The 14254-nt window shown below is 42.5% G+C and overlaps 1 non-coding gene across 1 annotated transcript; it reads left to right on the top strand.

The window, feature by feature from the left end:
- The first annotated feature begins 5370 nt into the window (after positions 1-5370).
- trnar-acg (transfer RNA arginine (anticodon ACG)) lies at positions 5371-5443 on the top strand. The gene has a single exon. It is a non-coding gene; the product is annotated as a tRNA-Arg (tRNA).
- Positions 5444-14254: the final 8811 nt, after the last annotated feature.

Genomic DNA, 14254 nt, shown 5'->3' with positions numbered 1-14254 from the left:
CAACAGCGGTGATGAAAACCTTCCTTTTTAACAAACAGGAATGTCGAGCAGATTCAGGATCAGTGGGGACGGCCTTCTGCTTTGACCAGTTGTATTTAAAGCTCCATCAGATTGGAACAACCTTTCCTCCTCACTTCCTTTCTCATCTTCAAATCATCAAGCATTTTCAAACATCTGCTCTTGTTTCTGATGCACCTCACCTTTTCTCTCCAGGATTCACTCTGTACTTGTTCTTGTTTGTTCTCTGTACTGTAAATATGTGGATATTTGTGTATGAATATGCATTGTGTACTTGGTGCATGTAAGCAGTATTTATTTAGATGGGTGTTTAAATGTTTGAGTATGGGTACACAGGCCCACTCCTATTTTGCAATGGGTTCTCTGATCATACTTTGTATAATGCTGAATGGTGGCTTTGGGGAACATTGTCAACAGCATTCACCACTGGAGCCTACTTTAATTGCCAGTCAGGACAGGTGTTGTTCAGAATGGAAGAGGTGACAGCTTTGGCAGGACAAGTTGCTCCACATTCACTTTCAGCCAAGCCAGGAGTTGAACCTAGAATCTTCTGAGCTGAAGTCAGACGCGTTGTCCATTGCACCACCAGCCCTACAGAGTGGAGGGGTCTTATACAAAAAGAGTCTACACATTCAGATGTATGACAGAAAATTTAAATGATATGGCGGCATTTTCTGTTTTGGTGCTGTCTGATTTTCTAAATATAACATTATATATTTAATATATAAATATTTGTAGGACAAAAATAAGAAAGGCAACCTGCATCATCACAGCCATGAAGACCTCAACACGGTTGAAGAGAAAGTCTCAGGGTGGATTCTTGTGTTTTGCAGCATCCTTGATGTGTCTGCATAGAAACATTGGTGTTGTGGACCCACATCCACAGAGAGAGGAACCAAGAAAAGCAAGTGGAGAATGTTTCTGGAGGAGCTGGAAATTCCCTGGTCAAGCCACACATTGAGGGAAGGGAATGGATGCCCCGAGACCCAGACGCTTCAGCCTTGCTCAGACAGCTGCAGAGCTCACCCAGCACTCCATCCATGCCATCAGCAACACAGAGAGCAACCACGCCAGCATCCTCCTCAGCAGCCCTGCCTCAACACCAACCAGAACAGCCACAGCCACAACCCACCAGATTCCAGAAGAAAGAGGAGTCAGGTCTGCCCAAGCAGTCAGGACAGCAGGACAAACGGATTGTGGTTCAACTGCAAACGCACACGTTTTTGCACCGAGACTTTTCCTCAGTTTGTTTTTTACTGGTTTTGAACCAGTAGTTGGTTTGATTTGCTTGACCTTGCAAATCCATATTTTGGGTTCTGGCTTGTTCTGCTTTTCATGTTGTGTTTGTATTAACGTTCTGTTGCTGAAAAAAAATATTTGTCTTTTTCTTGAAGTAAATATATGAGGGTGGAAACTGACTGTCACACCCCGGACACGGGTATGGGTAGTGTGAGACCCAGACATTAAACCACTGATGGCAAAACACGACAGAGTTGCATAAGTTGTAACAATATTTCCCCAGTTGTGATACACAAATATAATAAAGCAGCTATATACAGAAGGGACCGGAGGTCTGTAATAAAAATAATCAAAACTAAATAACGAGCTCAAAACAAAAGCATAATAACTCAGAAACAAAGTAATTTAGCAAAATGCAAATCAAAATATTTAACGTTGATCAAACGCGTACATTCTATGTTTTAGCAGTATACTTTCAACAAGAATAAATCAAATATGCATATTCTATGTTTTAGCAGTCACAATACTTTCAACAAGAATAAGTCAATGCACATATCAACCATGGTTTACTCTTAGCTTAATCAATAGAAAGAACATCATAACTTGGAAACAATAGAACTTTTGAGAAACAATATTCACCTCTGGACCTCAGCAATGAGCACCTCACTCTAGCAGAGTTAACAGCAGACTGCCTTGTAAGCCCACTCTCACCCCTTATATACTCTCATGGCCCCTCCCACCAGACAGACCAAAGACCAGTTAAGGGGAGTTGTATTGTTTTCCCAAATTGTTCTGTGTACCTTAACATACAGCAAAGAAACACCATGTCCTTCAATGACCATATATATCTGCTACTTTGCAATAAACAAATGTCCAGTTTCCTTCATTGACCAAACCCATTCACATGTCCATGTACTGTTCGAGTTCCCCTGTCTCCGGACAGGGAATGGTTCGCCCCAATTTGGGCGTAGCCTTCGACGCCTACTTAAAGGCTCCAGCCTCACCCTGACTCTTTCAGGATCCAGTTCAGAGCCCTGGTGAGGGAGAAGGCCGTAACCTGTTTGATGCATGGCCTTGCCGAACAAATGTCCTTCAACGTTGCTGGCTGTCTCCGGGTTTGTCCATGCTATCCCACCAAACAACTGTGCACTCATTGAGGTGGGCCAGGGACAAACAGTGACAGTGGGGTCTAGACTGTCACACTGACCCATAACCATGGATGTTACAATAGTTAATAATATTAAAATGAATAATAAATAAAACCAATCCATGTCAGAGATGTGTTCTAACACCCCTCAGTAATGGTCAGGAAACACAACAACCTTTTGTTTATTTCTATTATTTTCTTGAGGTTCATTTGATCATTTTTTAAACTGAAATCGAGGGTTTACTGACTAAAAAAGGTCCAGAGGCCCACAACAAAATATTCAAATCAATATTTCCATGGATAAGGAAGCCTAACAAGGAAACCAAGAGATGGAAACAACTTGGATAATAGAAAATTGTTTTTAGTTTATTTTACAGCTGATTGAAGACGTGGGTCAAAACTGACCTGTTAACATCAGAGATGGGAACAGAAAGCTAACACAAGAGGAAGGTTGAAGCTATGAAAAAGGAGTTTGATAAAAATCTTGAACTGACAGTAGAAATATCCTTTTGTATGTTTACCTTTGTTGACAGATGTCACTTTAGCTTGGCAGTGAAAAGAATCACTGCTAGCTTGACAAATAAGTGGCACAAACTGGGTTCAAGCTGGACTTCGGACACTGGTATCTGCAACAACTCCCATCAACTCCTAATTTGTGTGTACAAAAAAATCATTGAGAAATCAAGGTGAGATCAAAGAAAGAATTCTAAGATCCCCCAGGGATGATGAACAGGCTCTACTGGTGCTTCGGACTCAGTTGATCAGCTGCTGAGTTGCTACTTGATGTCAACATTGGTCTGTTTCATCCTGAGTAGTTTGATCATAGCAGAGTCGCTGCATCAATGATCTGAATGTGGACGGACAGTTTGACCCTCCACAGCAGACGCATGTGACAGATCTCTTGATGAGACGGCTGAGTCTTCAATTTAGTCGTCGTGTGTCATGCAGTGTTGAGGAGGCCGGCTGGCTGTGGGTAAAGTGGGGCTCAGAGTTTGTGGAGTTGGCTCTGGACTGAAGGGGGTCACTGATTTGTTCTCAGATGCTACAGCTCAGGTTAGTGAGGTGGTGGAGAAATGAGTGAGAACTCTGCCAGCTGGAGCCTCTTGGGTCCCGGGAGGCTTCACTCCTGGAGGTGGAAATGATGAGGAGTTTTAAAATCTGCTCCTCTTTCACGCTGACTTGTTTTCTTGGGTTCCCTCTTTTATTCATGTGTGATTTTAATCTCAGCTCTCTAAACCTGAATGGAGCCAGAACCCATTTTAAAAGAGCTGCTCTTTTTAAACTCCTGGAGATCAAGAGGATCCCTGCCATGTTTGTCCAGGAGACCCACAGCACAACAGTCAGTGAATGGGGATGCAGGCAGGCTTTTAATGGAGGTCATTTGAAGTCCCAAGTCCAGTTGGAGCAGAGGGTGGAGTTTGATTCTCCAGGAGTTTTTTGTTGTTGTTTTTTCACCAGTTTCTTTTGATTTGGAGGAAATCGTTCCAGGTGTTTGAAAGAAGGTGAGAGCAACTTTGGAAAATTGAAGCGAAGTAAAATCTGGTCAACTGGACGTAAGTTTTAAACTACGGTACGTAAACTTACGTCCAGTTGACCAGATTTTACTTCGCTTCGATCTACGATGACCTGGATGAATGAGAACCTACACAGAAAACTTTGGAAAATGTTCAACTGGTGTTTTTAAATGTCTTTGCACCAACAAATGGTGGACAGGACAGCTTTTGAAACATTTTAATGCCACTGTTCAACACTGAATCTGCTGGTTTCCTGTTTTTAGGAGCTGATGGGAGCTGCACAGAGAAGCTCTTTTAGACAGGAACCATTCAGAGCTCCATCCTGCTTCTTCCAGCAGGATCCACAGATCCACCAACACACCAGCTGTTTGATGTGTGGAGGCTTTTTACCAGGATTCCTAGACAGCACAGCTGGACTCACTCAACAGCTAACTTGTTAGCACCGACGAGACAGGAGCGCTTCTATGGTTTTACTCAGTGGTTCAATATTTTTAAAAGATGTCCCATTCAGCCTGTGGGTTTTAGTGATCACTCTTCAGTCTCCTGTTCTGTTTTATTAAAACATTCATTTAAAAGCTCCTGAGAGAGAGAGAGAGGGAGAGAGACAGAGAGACAGAGAGAGAGAGAGAGAGGATCAAACTGATCTCAAACTTGACTTCAAAATTCTCTGATTATAATTTGTACTCCTTGATAGATTCATCACAACAGTGTCATAGAGGGTCCATTACTATTGCAGTATATTAAAGAATATAAGAACGAGGTTTCCATCCATGGAAATATAATATTTCATGTATTGCAGTATATTTTCAAAGATATAACACTTTAATGTGAGACTTTAATGTCTGTCTTTGGTTTCTAAACTCTGACTCTCCTGTTATTGGTGCTGACTGAATTCTACCACCTGACAGACTGGGAAGGCTCATATTTGTGATGGATCCATCAATACATGAAGATCTTGTTTCAATGTTATAACATTAAAGCTCATCTTAGTAAAACAATGAAGTTACCTGAACTAAGTTCTTGAAAAAAATGACTGTCACTGACTTAAATAAATCAAATCTACTTCAAAGTTCCTTCTGTTGTCTTAAGTCGGCCATTTTAAGTGTACTTGTAGTTCCAGAGCATTCCAAGTGGAGATGATATGAATCCATTTTGTTAGATGAACTCAGTTCCTCTGCTTTGATGTTGGTGGACTGAGTGGAGTTTGCCTGAACCTGCTTGAACCTGTTTGCTCCTGCTCAGTCCCTCACTCAAGCCTCACTCAGCCTCAGCAGCACCGCTCCACTGAGGACTGATTCAGGTTCCTAGCAACCAAATACAGAGGAGAGTTGAACCTTCTTGCTGTGAGGCCACAGTGCTGACCACTGCACCATTGTGTCCCCTGAAAATGCCACCACGTTGTTGGGATTTTCTGTAAAACCAAGCACACATGAACATAGCAGTTCCTTCACAGGGCTGGTGGCGCAATGGATAACGCATCTGACTACGGATCAGAAGATTCTTGGTTCAACTCCTGGCCAGCTCGCTTTTAACTTTATACTGAGAAGATGAAGTGAGAACCACTGCTAAAAGTCCCTGAAATCCTCTCTCAGATGCTACAGCTCAGGTTAGTGAGGTGGTGGAGAAATGAGTGAGAACTCTGCCAGCTGAACCCTCTTGGGTCCCGGGGGGCTTCACTCCTGGAGGTGGAAATGATGAGGAGTTTTAAAATCTGCTCCTCTTTCACGCTGACTTGTTTTCTTGGGTTCCCTCTTTCCTCCTTGTCTGCTGTAAACATGAACACATGCATGGATCCTGCTACCTCTCACATGTTAAGCTGGCACTTGACAGTGACAGCAGGAGAACAAAAAATCCCAGAGTGTCATCAACATTTCCTGTAAACTAAATGACAGAAGCTGTTGAATTTCTGTATCAGAACAAGGAGAAAGGAGCCCCAATGAAAGAGTGGTGTGTGTGTGAATGAGAGGACATTGTTCAGTCCACAGACCTGAGCATCGCTGCTCTGACTACCACGTTACCTCCTGGTTATCAGTGTGAAGTCAATGGTGAGGTAGTCAGTTGTTCCTTGTGTTTTATTCCAGAGGCCTGGTAGTTAAACGCTGAATTCAATAATTTTAATTCTTAACTTGAATTTTCATGCTGTTTTGCTGGAAATGTTTGACAACTTCTTGCATGTTGGTGCCCCATCACACAAAAAAGGTGCAGTTGTACTCTTTTCACCTCTGACCCACAAACATTCCACCAGTGAACGTCCAGAAATTGAAGCATAAACAGTTCAGCAACAACAAATTCTTCAAATCATCCTCTGAACCGAGAGCCACAGGCTCCTCCCAACATATGCAACACTGCCATTGAACTCTGCTTCAGTGTAACGGTGGTCGAAGGGTCAACATTGAACCTGTTGTATGACTTGAAAATTGTATCAGAGATCTGTGAGCAGGGCAAAATATATGAAAGTGTTGTCATTAACAGGTTGTGCATTTCTGTAGGTCCAAACATATCCTGGAGTCCACCAATGCCAGTTGTGACCTTGTGGGCTCCGGCTCCAGCGCTGTCAGTGAAAAATGACTGACAATCCATTGTCTCCTGGTGAGTCCTGCTGTGTTGGTAGGATGCATCAAATCACTGTGGGAACAAGAGACACAGTGACTGAACTGTAGCCCTTCCATCCATCCATCCATCCATCCATCCATCCATTCATCCATCCATCCATCCATTCATCCATCCATTTTCTTCCACTCATCCTGTTAAGGGTTGTGGGGTGGGGGGGACCTGTCTCCCCAGCTTTCAGCATGAAGTGGGTTCACCCTGGAGGGGTCGCCAGTCCATTGCAGGGCCAACACATAAAGACAGACAACCATTCACACTCACAGTCACACCTAGAGTCAGTTTAGAGTATCAATCAGCCTCGTCCTCATTCTCATGTCTTTCCCACTGAAAAACTTTCACACCTGAAGTGTGAAGCATCGATAAAAGTTAATTTGACAGCACAACAGAAAATCCTAGTATATCACTGACATATTCTGTAAAAGAAATGATAGAAGCTGTTGAATTTTTAGAATGAGAAAAAATTTCCCCCAATGAAAGAGTGATGATTCTTTATTTTGATTTTGTTCTTCACTCCTACACAAGAGAGGGAAAGTGTCGGCTGGCCAGGAGCAACTGCCTGCTTCAGAATGGGACGAGCCTCAGGACTTTCCAGTGAGAGCTGCAAACTTCCACCAGCGCCCACTGCCAGCACGTCTTCATGATGGAGCTGAGAAGAACACAACAACACAAGAGCACTGGAGAGGAGCACAACACTTCTTTGCTTCCTTGTCACTCTCATATCTGTCTGTACCATCTGGAGCTGGGGGGAGGAGCTTCACATGTTTTTTTTCTTGTTTTTTTTTCCAAAAGGGAATGACATGACTTACTCTGTATATTAGTATATGAACTACTGAGAATGTTCATCCCCAGTTTTAAGTTAGAATTAAATGTTAAGTAGAAAAATCTTCTCTCTTCAATCCTGTCACTCAGTGTTGTAAACTGTTTCAAACAAATTCTACTGTTCAACAGTTCAAGTGTTTCTAATGAAGCTGAATGTGCTCTCTTATACTTTCCTCAATTGTGTTTCTTTCATGTCCTCCTGAGATCAAAGACAGAATTCTAGGTACTGTCAAAGCCCTGATGACATCATCAGGAATTCTGACTTTGATCTGGAAACTCTTGCTTTAATCTGAATTTGATCTGACTGAAGTTTTAGTTTAGGTTGCATGAGACTGATGCCCCCCCCCCCCCCCCCCCCGTGACCCTTAAAGGATAAGAATAGAAAGTGGATGGAGGGATGGACTTAACACTGAAATCAGCTGATCTGATCCACATTCTAATTTTTCCTTTCCCTCTTTAGGAGTCAATGAGAATAGTAGTGTATATAATAATGTATATACAACCTTGGAGTATCTTTCCAAAGCTTTTAGTATTTCATCTTGTTTCTACTTGTAGTTTTAGTGTCTGGATCTTTTCTTTTTATATCCTGCTGACTGCTCTTTGCTTTTGGAGCTTCCTTCAACAACTACCAAGCCTCCTGGGTACTGTAGGAAACATGGTCAAGTTCTTCTTACTTTTGCAGTCACGTCCTGCTCACATTGGTCTGTCTTCATTTTGACTCCTCCCACTGCCACAATGACAAGCCTTTATACACTTGGTGACTGGGGCCCTGGTTGCTGCAGGCCTCAACACCAGCCTGTGGTTGTGAGCAGGGCAGAACAGAACTGACAGTATCTCACATGCAGGACCTGGGTCAGTGCCTGGTGCCAGCTGGGGCACCGCTTTAACCTGGACCCCCTGGAAGATCTTCTCCAGGAAGTCGCCTTTTTGGTTCCATCAAGGCCTGTGAGGATGGTGAAGAGTGATCCACCACCAGGCAGCACAGTCAGCAGCAGCCATTTTGTTCCACTAGAATCAAGTATGATAGTGAAAGACTGGTGAGTACTTGCTAACTAACACTTCCTGTTTTTATTGCTATTCTTCCATGAATGTGCTCATGTTGGCTTGTCCCCAACCACAGTTTCAAAGCCATGATGTCATCTTTCATTAACAATCAGACTTATTTTTTCTCTATTTGGACAAATAAGGTTTCAACTGACACGGCTGGCCAACGTCCTGGAGTTAATTCAGCCTGTAGAACCAGGTGCTGGTTCCTTCTTTTACTAGGCAGGAACAGGCAGCAGATCCAAGATCAGTAGGCGAAGATGTCTGCTTTGACTGGTAGGAGGAAAGAGAGCAGGAGAGCTGGTCAGAGACAAAGACAGACAATGAAGAAGGAGTGCTGTATTCTGCTAGCACATGCTAGTCACAGTCAGAGATAATGAGTCTCAGCAGGTAAAGATTCATCACTGATTTCAGAAGATAATTGGACGTTCACTGGAAGATTATGAATGTTTGTGGGTCAGAGGTGAAAAGAGTACAAGTGCACCTGTTGTGTGTGATGGGGCACCAACATGCAAGAAGTTTTATACATTTTGAGCGAAAAAGCGTGAATCTTCAAGTAAAGAATTAAAATTATTTAAGTAACAATGAGGTCTCTGTAATAAAACAAAAGGGACAATGACTACCTCACCATTTCCACCCCTCTTTAACAGATTCACATTTCAAAACAACCAAGTTTATTTTATTCCCTTCTTTTAGTAGAGGATGGTTTTGATCCATTAACCTCTGGGTTCTGGGCCCAGCACGCTTCCTCTGTAAATCCATATTTTGGATTCTGGCCTTTTCTGCTTTTCATTTTGTGTTTGTATTAAAGTTCTATTGCTGAAAAAAGTTTTTTTTGCCTTTTTAAACACACACACACACACACACACTTCCAGTGACTAATCCATATTTTCATCACTTAAACCACCACTGGAGTATTGAAAGAGATTCCACATGTTGGTCAACCAGAGAAGCTTCACCTGGTGATGCTCATCCAACCATGCATGAAGGTCAAGCTGCATTATCTGCTGTGCTCATTAGCAGGGGAATTAGCTGAAATGGTCAGTATCAGTAACAGGGTGACACTTTATCACAGCAGTGGACAAACATCAGCATTCATCACACAGCAGCTCCTCTGATCAACAGAACAAGCTGAAGTATTCTGGAGAATGAGGGCATGGATCCCTCTACCTCTCACATGCTAAGCTAGCACTCTACCATTGGAGCTAATTCCCCTGCTAATGAGCACTGCAAATAATGCAGCTTGACCTTCAGATTTGAGGGAAGAAAACCTTGAAACATTCATTCATCTTCTTCCACTTATTCCTGTTCAGGGTCTCGGGGGGCTGGAGCCTATCCCAGTGTCTACGGGCAAAAGGCAGCGTTCACCCTGGACCAGTCACCAGTCCATCACAGGGCCAACATACAGGGACAAACAACCATTCACACTCACATTCATACCTACAGTCAATTTAGAGAATCCAATCAGCCTTTTCCCCAAATTGCACGTCTTTAGACTGTGGTAGGAAGCCGGAGTACCAGAGAGAACCCACACAGGCATGGGGAGAACTTGCAGACTCTACACAAGAAGATACTGCGCCCGAGCCGGTACTCGAACCCAGAACTTTCTTGCTGTGAGGCCACAGTGCTAACCACTGCACCACCCTGCAGCCCCCTTGAAACATGATGATGTTATTATTTATGTCTTTAATGCACCCAAACCTTTATTTTTCAGGGGTTTTGAGTGGTTCTGGGTCATGAATCAAAATTTGAATTGGACAAAAATTTCATGCAGGGTCACTGGGGCCACACGTTTCATGTTCTCAACAGATTGAAACTGTAGAGTGTGTGACATGTGGTGTGTTTGTCAAGTTCATCAAGGACAGTAAACATGAGCAGGTCTAGATTCACCTCCATCTTTGGAGGTTGTTGAATTTCCTCCTGAGGACCGTCAGGCTGTTTCCTTACTTTGCTGTGACACAACAGCAGACAGCAACAAGGACTGCTGTAGTGCACTTGGTAAAATCACCATCTGTAGACTGGACCAATATGCTGATGTGATCCTTTGATTAGTTTCGGATCAGTCAGAGATCAAAGACTGAAGCAGGAGATCAATGCTCAGCATTCAGAGATCAAAGACTCCTGGAGCGTTGCCCTCTCTTGTCTTTGGGCCTGGATGTTAATGAATGTTTTACACATTTCTTTTTAAGAAAAAACTTGCATGACATTTCAAGGAGTTTTTCCTGCCAATACAGGACAACACCCACTCACAAACCAGTGCTGGACAAGTTCCTTCAAAGCTGTAATGCCTTATTTCTTACTTGTTACTGTCATTTTAAAATAATTGGTTCCATTACGATTGTGTCTGCCAGCGCTTGGTGACTGTACAGGAGGTCTGGGGACCGCAGGGCCACAACAAGCCCATTTCCTCAACTCTCCATTTAGTACAGAGGTCCCCAAGTACGGACCAGTGAGGATAAATGTGATCGTGGAGAAGTCTGTTTGTTCTTCAACTGGTCCAACTTGATGGTGAGATCTGTGACGCCATCTTGTGATAGTGGATTCATTCATCTGCTATTTCAACACATTCAAGTTTATTATCCCTACATGTCAAAATACATTTGGTGTGGAGTTTTACTTTCTGGCCCCAATCATAATGTGTGCATTTATTCTTCATGAACATTTCTCAGCTTTGTAAGTTTATGATATTTTGTCTTCCTCTGTTTTCTATTCCATTGTTGTTGATGATTCTATTGCAGGTTTGAGTTCCCTGTTGACTGAAGCAGAAACAGGAACAAAAAGCTGGAGGTGGTCAGAGCTCCAAGTTGGGACGCTGATATTAAAGTAGGAGATGAACACATCCAGGTTAGCCATCACTCTCAGAACCTGCTACTTTACCTCTTCAGAATGTAGCAGCATAGCATAGCTTCATCTCACCAGTTAGTGGCCCCCTTTGATGTCTGGGATATGAGGTTAAAGGTTCTTTACAGCTCTGAATGAAGGGTTTATAAAGTGTTAATGCCATGAATAACACAAGCATTCAGTAATTCTTGATAAAAGGAGACTCACCATCAAGTTGGACCAGTTGAAGAACAAAAGGACTTCTACACTATCACATTTATCCTCACTGGTCCATACTTGGGGACCTCTGTACTAAATGGAGAGTTGAGGAAATGGGCTTGTTGTGGCCCTGCGGTCCACAGACCTCCTGTACAGTCACCAAGCGCTGGCAGACACTATCGTGATGGAACCAATTATTTTAAAATGACAGTAACAAGTAAGAAATAAGGCATTACAGCTTTGAAGGAACTTGTCCAGCACTGGTTTGTGAGTGGGTGTTGTCCTGTATCGGCAGGAAAAACTCCTTGAAATGTTTTTTCTTCAAAAGAAATGTGTCCTTCTCATGTTGAGCTGTGGACATCAGCTTACTGCTTTTCTTGCCACTGCCTTGCTGGCAGGAAAAGCCTGAGCAGAAATGAAGAGTGAGTTCAAGGCAGTAGATTTCACTCCATAGTTTAGGCCTTCATCCAGCAAGGAACCATAAATGATGATGTCAGCACTCCTCCAGCACTGCGATGAAGCTTAGAGAGGTCGGAGAATCACATGACTTCTCTCACTGGTTATTGATGTTTATCTGTGTCTATATATAATTTATGTCATGTATATATTTGTATATTAATGTTATTCATGTTACATAAAACATGTTAAACACGGAACGGCGTGGACACAACAAATGAGCTGGTTCAGAGACACGAGGCAAAAAAAGCTGGATGAACTCTTCTTCATTCCAAAAATGACTTCACCCTTGAACACTGACGTCAGGTCATTTTATAGGGTCCTCCATTTTTTCATTTATGTGACGTTGCATATTGGGAAATAATTATAAAAAAAAATAATATATTTTTATGAAAACTATATTTGATCAGGAAAACTACATTGGGTCAAATAAATCCATCGTTAGTGACGGTGTTACTAATTTTAACTTTAGTGCTCTGGTGCTGATTGCCTCATTAAGATCTTCATGAAGAAATAAACTGAGATTTGTAAAAATGTTTTTTTTTTTTTTTACAGAGTTGGCAGTTTGAGCATTGAATCTTTCTTTGTGTTGAGAACAAACCCTCAAAGCCTTCATGTTTCAGTTTGCTTCACAGCTAACAGACAAACACCTCTTAGCCTGGTTCTGGTAGTCCAGGTTTAAACACCAACACAAGGATTTTATGCTGATTTCTTCACATGCAGCTGAAATCTAGACTTCAAGTGTTCATGTGAGGTTACAGCTTCACGCCTATTTAGTTTTCAACAAATATTACATCACTTTTATGCATTGAGCTCACTGACGAACTTTAGTCTCAGTAGCTGAATCTGTTAGGGGGAAGGCAGTGTGGACCGGCAGGAGCCTCCTACAAAATGCAATGGAGAGAAGAAGAAATCCTGAGGAGTCGCTATGAGATTGAAGTGTTAAAGACGTGGCTCCTTTGGTGGTGATAGGATTTGAGCTATTGACTCTATTTTTAGTTTATTTCAATGTTATTGCAAACATCAGCTGCTCACTTATCAGCTAGCAAGTAAACAACAGTATTGTTCAGTGTGCTAGCTGAAGTAGACCGAGCGGTCAGTTGAGTCTTTATTTCCATGTGTGCTCATGGTAGCAGGGGTTTAGATTTCTAAATGTAACCCTTTTACCACCGGCTCCAATATTAAAACCCACCTTAGGCTTACAGGGAACACTTTAACTCATTTCAAATATCTTGTATGGTAAAAGTCCCATCTGGAATAATTAATATCAATCTAGGGCAATGTATGATTCTCACACTTAAATATTCAAATGGAGGCTATGGGGAGTACACTTGACCTTTAAACTCTGCTGTAAAGCTTCAGTAACAACACACAAATTCAATGAAACAACACAAGATTTCAGTTTAGAAAATGTATTAAAGGCTTGCAGAAAAACACATTCAAACCTTGAATAAACCAGACTATAGAAAATAAAAAGAAGAACCCCGGGGTATATTGTTTGTCTCTCTTTCAACTGTCTAATTTTATTTCGAGTGCACTCATGTTTACTTTCGTTGGCCCGCTTTAGTTGGAGCCCATGATGGAAACCTTTACCAGATCCCCCCGTGTGTCGGTGAAGTCAACAATACCGGACCGCAGCCGATGAATCCCTCGCTCGTTATGGCAGCAACCGTCCCGCTCGCAGCAGCCCGCAGCAACAGACCTCCGTGATTCGGCAGCAGCGGCACATCCTCCGGCTCCGTCAGCAGCAGTGACGCGTCCTCAGTTAACGACTCTCTCCCGAGGCGACTATCCGAAGCTCCTGTCCCGTCCTTGCAGCGTCGTCTCCCTTCAGCGTGGACAGCGTTAGCCTAGCTCCCGCTAGCTTCTGTAACTGGACTTGCCTGGTGCTCAAAACACAATCGGTGGCGGAGAATCCGACTCACGCACTCCGATCACGTCGGTCAATTACAGTTCACAGTCCGTTACCGATAAAAACTCCTCTCCGACGACACACAGTCTCCAAACTCCGATAACGTTACGCCATTCACACGATTCCTCGCGCGCGTTTCTCCCGGAAGTGTAAACACTAAAAGGTAATGAACTCACGCACGTAACAGAATTACTTTAACATTTTTGAAAGACATTCACACCCCGTGAAATGATGTTTTTTTGAAAGTTACTAATTTTAAACAAATTTTATTTACATTTTAATATCTTCTTCATAAAATACTGATGTAAATTTTAGCTTAACCATGAACTGGCATTTTATTCTTATTTTATTCCTGTGAAAATCATGAAATAAATACCACTGATTTATCAGAGTATTCCATAAACCTAGGATTAAATTAAAGCTGCAGTCAGCGTTGTTTGGGCCTGAGCCTCCTCC

The sequence above is a fragment of the Aulostomus chinensis genome, chromosome 4, assembly GCF_037954235.1.
Source record: "Aulostomus chinensis isolate RoL2024-O1b breed Wild chromosome 4, RoL_Achi_v1.0, whole genome shotgun sequence".
Taxonomy (NCBI): domain Eukaryota; kingdom Metazoa; phylum Chordata; class Actinopteri; order Syngnathiformes; family Aulostomidae; genus Aulostomus; species Aulostomus chinensis.
This window is presented reverse-complemented; position numbering and strand designations above follow the sequence as displayed.